The sequence below is a fragment of the Sus scrofa genome, chromosome 10, assembly GCF_054392235.1.
Source record: "Sus scrofa isolate SSC_HxYL_T2T_F1_AM1 chromosome 10, Sscrofa_HxYL_maternal_Yorkshire_Landrace_v2.0, whole genome shotgun sequence".
NCBI lineage: Eukaryota > Metazoa > Chordata > Mammalia > Artiodactyla > Suidae > Sus > Sus scrofa.
Window position 1 is genome coordinate 27897501 of NC_139392.1, and position 12973 is coordinate 27910473.

A 12973-nucleotide genomic window follows, 5' to 3' on the forward strand; every position below is an offset into this window, starting at 1 on the left:
GGGGCTCAGTTTCTTCATCTGCAAAATGGTTATAAGACTAGCGCCATGACAAAGAGCATATCCCCATGCCTATTGCACAGTAGAAGCTCATCATGTGTTGTGTCATTTTCCTATCCTTCTGACATTCTCAGAAAGTAAAGAACCATTTGTTCCTTTTCACTTCTATGCATGACTTTGTAGTTTTAGGTCATCGTGCTCATGAATATTTTGGGTCTGGATGACTTCAGTTGACTTTACTATCACTTTGACTGTTAAATGAATTTATTAATGTACATAACATAGATTTATTCTCTCCCCATTTAAAGAGAGATGAAAAGGTTTTCCATACTGCACCAAAAAGGCACACATCCATCAAAATAATAAAGCTGAGTAGAATTAGAACATGCATAAATATTTCATTCTTGTTAATGAAAAAAAAAATATATATATATATATTTAGGGTATCAGGTTCTGATACACTGTACATCATTCTCCTTCATGATAGGATAGCAGAGCCATAAAGAGGCATACTGATGTTTTTCACAGAAGCACTAAGCTTTAAAAAATGTTAATGGCCTAAAACTCACATATAAATACTGAATTACTAAAAGTAGTAGCAATTACATGTTTAATATCAACAGAAGCACATTATCTAATGTGCTGTTTTCAGACGTTAATAATGTGATTAATCACCGATTGACAAAAAACGTGGAATACAATTTTTTTTTGTATTAATAGCACTCCAGAGACAAGTGGTGCCTGAGGAGAGGCAGATCATGGCTAATGAGGTGCTGATTGAAGTCAGGGGGTGGTTGAAGTCAGAGAAAGGCCAGCTGGCTCCTCAGGCTGGTCGTCACTATGTGGCACTTACTGGTGGGGTCTTTATATTCCAGAGTTCAACCCTCAGCTTTGTGGGTCTAGCAGCCCCCAGAATTCAGCAGGATCGGGAGGACCAACTTATGCTGACCGGACATACAAGAGATTGATGTATAAACCAGATTGGAAGTCTCTAATTTAAAACACAGGCTGGGGGAGTTCTCTGATGGCCTAGTGGGTTAAGGCTCCTGTGTTGTCACTACTGTGGTTCCTGTCACTGATGTAGCACAGATTCAATCCCTGGCCAGGAATTTCCACAGGCTGTGGGTATGGCAAAAGAGAAAAAGAGAGAGAGAGAGAGAGAGAGAGAGAGAGAGAGAGAGAGAGAGAGAGAGAGAGAGAGAGAGAGAAGGAGAAACCTGAAATAAACATTGCAACTCTCACTTAAAAAAAAATAAAATATAGACGGGAACTACTGAGGAGAGGGAATTTTTCCTTAGACTGGCTATTATTCTATCCTTCGTGGAAATCTGTATGGGAACCCAAATTGCTGCAGGAATACTGGTAGTTCAGCTATACATTCATTCAATTTTTAACTGAGCTCCTACTCTGTGCAAGGCCCTGTTATATGTCCTAGGGATGCTGCAGGAAACAAGAGACAAAAAGCCTGCTTGCTCTCTTCAAGTGTACATTCTAATGGAGGAGTGGGGGGTGGCAGATAGTGACCAAATCCATACATATCATGGCAGAGAGTGATTCATACATAAAAGCCTCATCACTCTGTGTATGGCCTGGGGCCTGCCTTGTGGTACCACCTGGGAGCTTCTTAGGCAAGTTACTGAGTCCAAGCTCGTACTGTTGGCTGCAGGACAGGACAACAAACAGATGAGTTATTGGGACAAGAAATAGTGACTTTATTTTTATGTGGAAAACTAGCAGACTGAGAAGATGGTGGACTAGTGTCCCAAAGAACCACCTTGACTGAGTTAGAATTCAGGCTCCTTTTATACAAAAAGGGGAGGGAGTAAAGTCACATTTTTCCCAGTTCCAGTCAGCCTCTGGAGGGGGATGTTCATTCACAGGTGGGCCTGGTTGGATGTTTCCTGGGAGCTAAACAAGTGTATTTTAGCTTAATACTCATTACCTGGAACACAAGAGTCCCAGAGAAGGACCATTATGTATAATGTAAGCTTATAGGCAACATCCCTTTAGTGATAAGCTTGAAATAGAATACAAAGTTTCAGAGTTCCCATCAGGGTGCATTGGTAACAAATATGACTAGGAACCAGGTTGTTGTGGGTTTGATCCCTGGCCTCACTCAGTGGGTTAAGGATCCAGCATTGCCATGAGTTGTGGTGTAGGTTGCAGACATGGCTTGGGTCTGGCGTGGCTGTGGCTGTGGTGTAGGCCAGCAGCTGTAGCTGTGATTCAGTCCCTAGCCTTGGAACCTCCATATGTCACAGGTGTGGCCCTAAAAAGCAAAAAGAATATGAAGTTCCTTCCCTAATGCTGGCAGACCCATCCCAACCCAAAGAATCAGAATCCACATTTAAACAAGATTCCCAGGTATTGGCCTGCACATTAAAGTTTGAGAAGTACTGATTTCAAGAAAAACTAAGTAGCAAGAGGAGCATGGGGAGTGTTAGGGACAGGGAATTTATTTTTTTGCCTTACCTGCAGGATGTAGAATTTCCCAGGCCAGAGTTCAAATCTTAGCCACATCTGTGACATTGCTGACTCCTTAAACACTAGGCCACTAGGGACCTCTTTGTTATTTTTATAGAATACAGGGGAAGCTTCATAGATGTGGGGACACTTGATCAGAGCCCTGAAGGAGCAAGGGAGGGAGCCATGTGGATATCTAAGTGCAGAGTGTTCTAGGTGGAGGATTCAACTTGTGCAAAGGCCCTGAGGCAGGAATACGTCCAGCCTATTTGAGGAACAGTAGGAGGGAGGTGGACTGGAGCAGAGTTAAGAGAAGAGGTGTAAGGGCTGTACAGGGAGGTTGGAGGGGCAGATCACTTAAGGTCTTAGAGAAATTATAAGGACCCTGGCTTTTACTCTGAATGGGATGTGAGCCTGTGGAGGGTTTGAGCAGAGGAATGCTGGGATCTAAATTTTTAAAGAATCACTCCAGCTGCTGTGTTGCAAATAGACTATATGAGATAAGGGAGGAGACTGGCAGTAATTCAGGTGAGAGATGTTGGCAGCTTGGACCACAGTGATAGAGAGATGTGATATAATTTGAAGATGGAGGTGACAGGGTTTGTGGATAAATAGGATGTTGGCTGAGAGTAAACAAGAAGGGTCGACATTGATGGCCGTGTTTCTGACCTAAGCAACTGGAAAGAAGGAGTTGTCATTTATTGGCATGGAGAATATCACTAGAACAGGTTTTGTGAGGGAGATTGATAGTTGGGTTCTAGGTATATTAAGTTTCAGATATCTCAAGTATCCAACTGGAGTTTTGAGTGGGCAGTTGGATGTAGGAATCTGAAGTTCAGGGTAGTGATCCTGGTTGGAGATACATAAAGGAACATCAGCAGCACAGATGGTATTTAAAAAACCATGAGGCTATGAGATCATCTGGGAGTGGGAGAAAAGAGATCTTGCATGGTACTGACAGACAGTATCACTAAGCTCAAACAGCCAGTCACAGCCACCTGGCCTAGCAGACAGACCCTCTCTCTGGCCAGATGTCTGCCATACACAGCACCTCCTCTGGCGTGGATAAGTCCTTGGTTTTCTTTTATCTGGATATTCTACAGACTCCAGTTGTTTTAGTTACTGTTTTCTTTACTCCAGTTCTTTTGATTGGATTGAAGTATTTTCAAGGCTTCCCCACCAAGGATCATGGGAGGGGGGAACTCCTTCATCTCATATTGAAGGCTTTCTCTTTTTCTACCCTTTTCCTAGCTAGCTTACCAAAAAGTTGAAAGAACTGTTCAATAACCACTATGCTCCTGCTACCTCAATTCTACAACACGCATTTTATTCTTTTTATTTTCACATACCTGCTCCTCTATCCAATCATCCATTAATCCATTAATATTTTTTGATGTATTTCAAAGTAAGTTGCTAACATCTGTAGAATTCAACCCAAAACACTTTAGCATGCATATCATGGCCTAGAGGGCAATATTCATGATGTTTTAGATAAAATTAACATGCCATGAAATGCACACTTCTTAACTCTACCATGTGATGAGTTTTGACAAATTCTTATACCCATGTAACCCCAACCCCCATCACAATATAGAACATGACCATCATCCTGCTGCCCTTTGCAAGTAAATTAATTACAGCCCCACCCCAACTGGAGGCACCTACTGTTCTAATAACACATTCTTCCTACTGATAGTCTCTTTGGTTACTTTGCTCTACTCTGGCCCTGAGAACAGCCTGATCATTTTGATTAGAACCAGCCATTTCCAAGCCTCCCCAGCCAGCCCCTAGGGAGCAGGGCAGATCCCTCCACTCAGGTATGCTTCATTCATTGCCCACTCAGAGGGTGACTCCACTACAATATTTAGAGTCATCTCAGTGGCCTTTGCCTCCTGACTGCAGTACCACGCTAATCCTCAAATTTCTTCTCTTTTGACTCATGGACATCGCCAGTGGGGAACATGGACGCCAATCCATCTTCCTCATCCTCCTCTTAATCATAGGGAAGTCCATAGGGGACAGGTGGCTTTTGCCTTCCCCATGCTCCTCATCACATGCTTCCCCCTGGTTCTTCCCCACAGCCCTGTTTAAGAACCCACCCGACAACCTGTGGATCAATGCCGAGGTGCTGGTGCCCATCACTGTGGTCAGGATCATCATCATTATCATCACTGCCATGCTCTGCTAGAAGAACAAGAACGACCTGAAGCCAGACACCATGATGAACCTGCCTCAGAGAGCAAAGATACATGGTGGAAGCTGTGAGGAGGGGAAAGGAGGCCTGGCCCGCAGGGGCTCTGCCTGCCTCTCCTCTCTTGACTTTTTTTTTTTAGTCTTTTTGGAGCTGCACCTGAGACATCTGGAGGTTTCCAGACTAGGGGTTGAATCAGAGCTGGAGCCACTGGCCTATGCCACAGCCACAGCAATGCCAGATCCAAGCCATGTCTTCAACCTACACCACCTTGCACAGCACTGACCTGGCATAGGTCTGTTTGAATGAGGGATGGATGAAGCACAGGCTCACACTCAGGGAAGAAAAAGTTAGATAACCAGTGGCAGTTATCAGGGCAAGGAGAGGGTCCCAGCATGGGGCCTCCCTCATCCCCCTTCACCAGGGCATGGAGGAGGATGAGGAAGAGGAGGCAGAGAGAGCACTAAGACTGAAGGAGCTGTTAGTGAGAATTCTGCAAGCTGCTGAGTATCAGCAGTGTTCTTTTGGCATCCACAGCCAACTGATGGAAAATGGAGAGGCATTCCTCCTCTCTGCTTCCCAGAAGCACTTGGCCTTGTGTCTGGCTACTGGATACTGGATAAGTACATGAATAGAGTCACCCTCCATCTCCACCCCTAGTGTTTTAGGGTCCTTACGTTTTTTTTTTTGCAAGTCATCTTAAATTTCATCCACCACACTTTCCTATCATGTTTCTTGCAAGCCTATGCCTTTCTGTGCATCCATGGTGCTCTTCCTTCCAGGATTTGTACACGGGCCTTAACCACTGAAGCCAATTTCCTTGAGGCCAAGAACAGAAGAAAAGCATCTCAACCTTTTTTCTTTCTTTTTAGGGCCACACTTATGGCATATGGATGTTCCCAGGCTAGGAAGTGAATTGAAGTCGATGTTGCCAGCCTACACTACAGCCACAGCAATGCCAGTTGCAAGTTGTGTCTGCGACCTCTACCACCTCTCATGGCAATGATGGATCCTTAACCCACTGATCAAGGCCAGAGATTAAACCTTCATGGTTGCTAGTCAGGTTTGTTAACTGCTGAGCCACTATGGGAACCCCATATCTCAATACTTTTGAGGCACCTTTTCATCTAGAGTCTAACTATGCCATCAGCCCTATTTTTATTTTGACTTTTTTTAAAACCTACCATGGTAAATGCAAGATTTTAAGAAAGACTGTGTGAATCTAACATCTCCTTCTGTGCAATCAGAACTTCTGATCAGCACTCTCTCCCCGCTCAGGCTTGGTCCTATTAATTTTGTTCTCTGATTCTCGAAACTCAGGGTAAGGTCCTGGGGAAAGCAGCCACCCTATTCATCATATCTATTCTCTAAAACAATTTTTTTAAATGGCAGCAGAGGGAGTTCCTGTTGTGGCACAGGACAAATGAATCTGACTAGGAACCACAAGGCTGCGGGTTCAATCCCTGGCCTCACTCAGTGGGTTAAGGATACAGCATTGCTGTGAGCTGTGGTGTAGGTTGCAGATGTGGCTTGGATCTGACATTTCTGAGACTGTGATATAGGCCAGCAGCTACAGCTCTAATTAAACCCCTAACCTGGGAACCTCCATATGCTGCAGGGGTGACCCTAAAAAAAAAAAAAAAAAAAAAAAGCAGCAGAAACTTTTTTTTTTCAAATGATTGTTTATCTTTAGCCCCTGTATAGGAAACAGAAAGTAAGTGGTGGCCCAATAGTCCCACTCCCCCAGCCTCTCCTTTTGCTTCCAGGCTGAACCTGGAACCACCTGTGTTCTTGGAGAGATTGTTCTTGGGGGAATCACTTGTCAGATACTCTGCTCAGAGAAGGGGGTTTTTCTGAAAACCCCCTTCTCTGAGCACATCTGGACATCTTCCTCCTCTCAGAATCTATCTGCCCCACTCATTCCCCCCCAGGCCTGCAGGTCAAGGCAACATCATGCCCCACCCCCCACCCTGAGACTCAGGACTTGAACTAAGTTGTTGCTATTTGCAGTTCCTGGCTCTTCCCCACTGCTCTGTTGAGATCAGACCTCCACTCCCTGGGTGTTCAGGGCTTGGTGTGAATTTCTTTCAGTCCTTAGAACCCCACGTGGCAGGTGTGATTTTTCCCCATCTTACCAGTCCAGAGACTACATTTGGGGGAGATTAACAGGTTTAGAAACCTGCATAAAATCACAGAGTGATGATAAAGTAAGAAATTCAGCCCCAGGTTTTCTTATTGAAATCCAGATCAAGATCATTTGTCAGGTCTCTCACTATCTTCCTGGCACCTTGGGCCAACAAGGCCTGAAGTACAATCCTGATACCAGTTACCAGACTCAGCACAGTCTCTGGAAGTGAAGGGCATGGTCCCAAACAAGCCTGCCCCCACTTCAGATACCAGCCACTGTTGCTGAAATCTTGGCTGCCTTTGTACACCAATGCTAAGTAGAAACTCAGAGACACAGTTGGAAGAAACAGAAAAAAATAGCCTTAATTACCAGGCAGAGAGGGACCACAGCAGACTAGTACCTGAAGGACTGTGCACCCCTCCCCCTTGGATGGGGTAGGGAGGAGTCCTAGTGTCAAGGAGCAGGCACAGTCACCTCATGGACATTTCCTTGATTGGCGGGTGGTGAGGTCATTGGGAGTCAGCATCATCAACCTCCTGGTTCCAACTGGTCTGGGGTCTGCGTGCTTGTGGGCAGCATCCAGTTGACTTCCTCCACCTGGTGGGGGCTTCAGTACTTGCAAAATAGCCCCAAGGACATGGCTTAGAATATTATCTATAGTCCTGGAGGAAGAACTAAATGTCCCTGACTTTGTTGAATGGCTAAACTATCATTATTCTATCTTGCTTGACAGCTTTCCTTTCTGTATTTTCTCACTTCTCTGATTAATTTATTCTTTGACTGAAGTTTTTCTCTAGATAAAAAAGGTGGAGTGAAGGACATGAGTGGGGTCTACTCTGGAAAGGCCTCCCAGGGTCCTGCGTGGTTACACCATCCAGGCCACCCACATTTCTTACCCACTGGCTGCAAACTAGAGGATTTCACTATCTGCTCAGGTCTGATAATTCACTAGAATGACTCACAGAACTCAGGAAAGTGCTATGCTCATGGTTATGGTTGTGTTCTAAAGAAATCAAGTGAGGACCAGTTGGAAAATAGACGAAGAGGTATTCCCATCTTGGCTCAGCAGGAATGACTCTGACTAGCATCCATGAGGAGTCAGGTTCAATCCCTGGCCTCTCTTTGTGGGTTAAGGGTCTAGTGTTGCCATGAACTCTGGTGTAGGTCTCAAACTTGTCTTGGATCCTGCATTGCTGTGGCTATGGTGTAGGCCAGCAGCTGCAGCTCCAATTCAACCCCTAGCCTGGGAACCTCCATGTGCCATGGCTCTGACCCTCAAAGGCAAAAAACAAAAACAGGAAAATAGACACAAACAGATGAAGAGGGTAAGGCATGAGAGGGTCCCCATGACCAAGTGCCCTTGTCATCAGGAAAAGTCACACTGCTGCTGTATCAGAGTATTTCATCAGCCAGGGACACTCACCTGAGATCCACGGGCCAGTGTCTTACTGGTGTTTCATCACCATAGGTATGGCTGATGGAACTGCTGGCCATGTGGCTGAACTCCACCTCCAATGCTCAACCCATCCACAGAGGTCAGAGGTTGAGCTGACATCACCCCATCCCACGTCCCAAACCTCTAATCACATGGTTGGTCTTCCTGATGTGGCCTGTCCATATTCCAAGTCATCTCATTAGCATGGAGTATCTGGGGCCCACTTATCACCAAGGACATTCTCAGAGTTTAGAGGGTTCCTGCTAGGAACTGGGGACAAAGGCCGGCTGGAGTCTTTATTATCCAGCAGGGCTCTGTTCCCTCTTTGCTTCCTGCCCGCCTGCCCCATTCCACTTAAGCTGCTTGGTCTTTAGACTCTTAGCAACAAGCTACCACAACTTGTCACCAGGTAACATGACCTGTTCCTGAGTTGGAAGTGACTTATATACCTATTGGCTTCCATCCTCTCTTTCTCCCACTGCCCCCCTGACCAAGGGGTAGCACTGTGAGTAGAGACAGGGGAAATATAGGGGTGTTCCTTGAGTCTCTGGAAAGGGAGCCCAGCCTCTCACTCAACAAACCCTGTGAGTTCCATCAAATCTGCTGCTCTTGGTTCTCAGCTTACCAATCGGGTCATTTACAAACTGCATTCAAATAGCCTTCTGGACTCTTCAAAGCACTTAGGAATCCTTTTGCCTCCCTGGGTGCCCCCCAGCTCTGAGAGATGGACAGGATTATTTCAAAACCCTCTTCTTTGGGATAAAATGGGAGTTTGGGATTGACATACACACACTGCTATATATGGAAGGATGAGTACCAAGGACCTGCTGCAAAGCACAGGGAAATCCACTCAATACCCTGTAGTGACCTATATGGGAAAAGAATATGACAAGGGATACATATATGTGTATGTATAACTGATGGATATTGCTGGACACCTGAAACCAACACAATATTTTAAATCAACTAGGAGTTCCCTTCAAGGCTCAGCACTTTAGAAACCTGACTAGTATCCATCATGATGTGGGTTGATCCCTGGCCTTGTTCAGTGGGTTAGGGATCTGGCATTGCCATGAGTTGTGGTGTAGGTCACAGGCATGGCTCAGATCCCATGTTTCTGTGGCTGTGGTATAGGCTGGTGGCTGCAGCTCTGATTCAACCCCTAGCCTGTGAACCTCCACATGCCACAGGTGTGGCCCTAAAAAAAAAAGTGAAAAAATGCAAATCAACTATACATTAATAAAATTTAATTAATAACCCCCCTCTGTTTATAGATAAGGGATCAAAGCTCTGGAATCTCTTGTAATTTCCTGAAGGTCCTGGGTCACTGCCGTGATGGACCCAGCTGTGATTGAGACCTAGACGCACCTGAGGAGCAATTGGCTAATGGGCCACTTTTTCTCTCTCACGCAGAGTTGAGGCCAGAGCTGGTGTTGTTCCTAGCCTATCCTGTCTGCCTGCTAATGGATCAGATTTTAGTCTCCATGAAAGGAATTAAATGGCACCTGGTTCATTTTCTTCCTATCCAACTTTGAAGTTATCCAACAGTCTCATCTGCATGGCCACTCAAGTTATGACTGTCTGGGCCAGCAGGATCCAAGAATCCTTACATGCAACCAGAATCATGTTTTTTGCAGATTGGTTGGTATCAAAGATTTTGAGTATCAAAATGAACCAAACATTTAGCCAGGCAAATGAGGCATAGGATTCTGGCTCACCTTTGTTAGCTGTTAACTAATAACACCTGAAGGTAGGAGCCCTCCCTGCAGCTTCCTGCTGAAATCATAGCAAAAGATGAAATTAGAAAATTAATTGGCACCTGGAGAAAATTAGCAAACTTCTGGATCCTGGAGCACAGAGTTCTAGGTTGATCTTCCAGTTGTAAGAAGCAGCAGACATGTGATAGCATGTAAGCCTCAGTTTTATCTGAGTCCCAAGTGCATATTTTCCTATTTTGTTTTGTTTTCTGGCCAATAATGATAATACAGACTGCATTTTTACATTTGAGAAAGGAAGACTTACTGGCTTCTATGTTAGAGAAGGCTGGGATTTTATAAATTTTGCAAGAAAAATAACTAATATCCAAAACCTGAGCCAACTTCTAAATAAACAGGTATCTGTTGATAGTTTTTTCTTTGCATTCATGTTAAATTAACTTAGTCCTCTATTCAGTAAACACCCTCTTCCATCGCAACTGTAAGACTGTAACATTTTATTTTATTTTATACCATATTATTTCTTTTTTGGCCACATCAAGGCCTATGGAAATTCTTGGGCCAGGAATCAGATCCGAGCCATAGCTGGTGACCTACATTGCAGCTGCAGAACCACCAGAACTTTAACCCATTGTTCTGGACCCCATGATTGAACCTGTGTCCCAGTGCTCCAGAGACATCACTGAACCCATTGTGCCACTTCTGTAACATGGAGCTCCTATAACATGACATTTTAAACCATAAATTAGGGTAGAAATCTGAAGCTAAAAAAGGGCCATCTTTTCAATGCCTTTTAGTAACTTTTTGGTGGTTTTTTTTTTTTTTTTTGGAAGCAGAGCTGCTCATAAGCAGCCCAAGGCTAGCTGGGAATATCTTACATCATTGGTAGGTTTCCCTTTATCCTCCAGGTAGTGTGAAGGCCAAGATCAGAGAGGGGAAGAGTATTCATTTGGGTAACCAGGGGAATTTCATCAAACCACTTCTGATTCACCTCCTTTCCTCACTCACCCACTAACTCCTTTGACAGCATCTATATATATAAATCAGCATTTCAGAAATTAAGCAGTTTCAGATAGGATGTGACGGTTCATTATCAATGCTGACCGGATAGCCACTTTATCCTCGGCATCCATCTGTGGTGCTTCTCTCCTGGTGTTCTGGTGCCTGCCCAGAGTGAGCACCATTTATTTTCAGGATGCAGTCACCCCTCTTGAGGAGCAGAGCTATAAACCACACCAGCAGCATAGATGTCAACAGCCCTTAGTCGTTCACCACAGACTTTCACAGTCTTGGGCGCTCAGAGTTAATGCCATTCCTCGGGCAGGGAGATGACTTAGAGGAACCACTAAAGGAACGTTATGTTATTTGCAGGCACCTCTGTGGAATTTAATACCCATCAAAGCAGCACTCATCCTCAGTACATGGTCCTCTAGAAGAACCTCACTCTTTTGTTCTGCTTTGCATCTTTGAGACCAGGCGTGTCTGTAGAAAGATTGACACCCACCTTGAATGGCTGTGTGAGTGTTCATTAAAAAAAATAATACTTGTTCTAGATTATAATTGTTCATTGCATAGAAGTTGGAAAGTACAGAAATGTGTAAAGAAGAAGGGAAAAATCATACATCAGCTTTCAGTGCCTAAATAATGCAGTTAATAAATTGGAATATTTCTTTTTTTTTCCATGCACTTACATCCTTTTTGTATATTCAAAAAATTCTTCATGCAGTATACACTTTTTTGTGTGTGTTTTTTTAGTTAACTATTTATGTGGGGAATTGTCCCATAGTCATGAACATTTAATGACCAGGAAGTCTTCAAAGTCATTTTAATGGGTTCATTGTGTTTGATCCTACGACTAGATACTAGCAGTTATTTTGGTCCAGGCACCTAATCTACAGGTGCTCCTGAGAAAGTGCTGTGTGACCCACAGGTTTGCAGATCAGTGCGCTATGAAATTTTATACCTGGGTTCCCAATAGAATGCAAAGAGTGTGGATCCTTGCAGCAGCCTGAGGCCACAGCATCGCTATTGTGCTCATATAAACATCTACAAACATCGTGGGTTAGACACCAAGGCAGAGGTGGCTCTGATTCCAGAGTCCCAGCTGTAGTCACTGCCCTCTCTGCTAGGCTAAGGGCATTATCCACCCTAAAGACAGCGCTGCCCTTGCAGGACCACAGGATGCAGTAAAAGATAAGAAGTGCAGCCTTTTCAAGCTGCAGGTCCACCTCTAACTAGTTACCAATGAGCCACAAGCGGGGCCAACTCATCATCCCAGGTATCCCAGACATGCCTTGATGTGAGAGTTAACGTGTACACCAGATGTTACCACTCAGACACAGGATGCTGGTGACCTTGGTGGGACACTTTATCAGCCACAGAGGTCACATGGGGAAACCTGTGCTTTGTGAATGGGGCAAAAAGATCTCAAAACTGTCAATCAAAGACATGGCACAGGATTATCCCCAAAGACCAGTCCTTTGGCAAAATATATCTTATTTTCAGGGGTGACTTTACCCAGGCCTCATGCATTTTAGAATAGCTGCCCCTGGGGTGGACCCTCCCTGTTGGCACCAAACTTAATGGACCAGAAGCAAGGTTTCCTGTGGAGACTGAGAAGACATTCCTGTGTCCTCCAAATGTAATTTGCTTTGACTCCCTAACTGCCTGCCTGGCTGATGAGAAGTTCAGATGTGTGTGTGTGTGTGTGTGTGTGTGTGTGTGTATGTGTGTGCATGTGATGGGGGAAGTGGGAGGCTCCTCCATGTCCATGTTCATTAGATCCCACGAGAATCCTGAGCTGCTGTGGTGTCAGGCAGGGAAAGCATGTGGCCACTGCTATGTGGCTGTTTTGGGCAGCTCTGGCTAGGGTCTCAGGTCCTTCACTTCCAGGAGGGCTCAGACTGTACCCCTCAATGCTGAGCAGGACTCCAGGTCTTTGAGTAGCACCTGTGGAGCTCCTGATCTCCTCCAGAGCCTATGTCTCCCAAACCCTAGCCCTTTCCTTACTGAGCTGCCTTCTGTAACAAAAATAACTGATAATG